Source organism: Tursiops truncatus, chromosome 1, assembly GCF_011762595.2.
Source record: "Tursiops truncatus isolate mTurTru1 chromosome 1, mTurTru1.mat.Y, whole genome shotgun sequence".
Classification (NCBI taxonomy): domain Eukaryota; kingdom Metazoa; phylum Chordata; class Mammalia; order Artiodactyla; family Delphinidae; genus Tursiops; species Tursiops truncatus.
This window is the reverse complement of record NC_047034.1, coordinates 111,321,662-111,323,050: the sequence shown is the minus strand read 5'-3', so window position 1 is coordinate 111,323,050 and position 1,389 is coordinate 111,321,662. Positions and strand designations below refer to the sequence as shown.

Sequence of the window (1,389 nt, the reverse complement as noted above, 5' to 3'; positions counted from 1 at the left end):
TCAATTGTAACTAAGCAAAAAGTTATGTGTAAAAAACTCTTATCTCAAATATAGTTTTTGCACATTTTTAACCATCACCATGCAAATCAATATTTAAATTTTTTGATGTAATAAATGAACTTGCTTCTTACTTCCTCATTTATCTAATGTAAACTGCATGAATACATTTCTAAATTTTAGTCAATATTTTTGTTCTTATTTCATCACACACCATAACAAATAGTTAAAATGTAGTATGAGAATATAACTTCTCTACAAATTCTTACTGCTGTGGCCTCCCCAACTCCCTTCTTTGGCCCCTCAGTTCTGCAAGCCCTTAAATCTGGGTTCTCTCTCTGGCATTGCAGGCTAGACATGCTTCTAGTAGTTAGTTCCTGTAAGTGTACAGGTCACCTTGTTTGTTATCCTCGTCATATGGCTTGCATTTCTTCACTGTTTTCCAATGTCTGGAATGTTGTTTCGTATTTCCTCCTCTTTCCTTTGTTGTTGAAGAAGAGCGTAGATTTGGTCTTGCTATACCACCTTGGCTGAAAATGAAAAGTACTACACCACGCATGTTTTGTTGTTTCAGATATTTATTGTTAGTTGCTTCAAAATATTTTCTGTTTTTATTTCCTATTTGTACCTTGAATTATTTAGAAATGTATTATTTCATATCAGGCAGTTGGGTTTTTCTGATTCTATTTTCATTATTGATTTCTAGATAAATTCCACTCTCATCAAAAAACATAACTGGATAATTTCAAGTTTTTGGATTATGTTGAGGCTTTCAATTAGCAATAATTGTGCGTCAGATAAGCCTCATTGTCTACGATACTGCCACTGCACAAAGCTATGTTGAGGTTTTCTTTTCGGCCTAGTATATGGGTAAATTTTATACATGTGTACTTAAAAATATATATTCTGTTGTTCTCAGTGAAATGTTCTCTACATATCAGTTAGATTGTGTTTAAAAATATAATTGTTTATATCTTCTAATTTTTTGTATGCACATTTCTTCTGTCAGTTATAGAAGGAAGTGTGTTAAATGATTGTGGATTTCCTCTTTTCTCCTTTTTGTTCTGTAATATGAATTTATGATATTTGAGATTGTAATATCTTCCTATTGAATTGGCTTTTTAAATATTTTAATATGGCCCTCTTATCTCTAGTAGTGCTCTTACCCTGAGGTCTATTTTGTCTTATATTTGTATAGCAACACCAACTTTCTCTTTGTCAATGTTTCATGCTATCATTTTCCAACATTTCTCTTTCAACTATTTTGTGTTCTTATACATAAAGTATGTCTCATAAGCAATATATAGTTTTTTTAATAGATCTTTATTGGAATATAATTGCTTCACAATACTGTGTTGGTTTCTGTTGTACAACAAAGGAAATCAGTCACAT

General features: G+C 31.2%; 1 pseudogene; it reads right to left on the bottom strand.

Moving 5' to 3' along the window:
* Window positions 1-705: 705 nt before the first annotated feature.
* Window positions 706-834, bottom strand: LOC117310014 (U4 spliceosomal RNA; annotated as a pseudogene).
* Window positions 835-1,389: the final 555 nt, after the last annotated feature.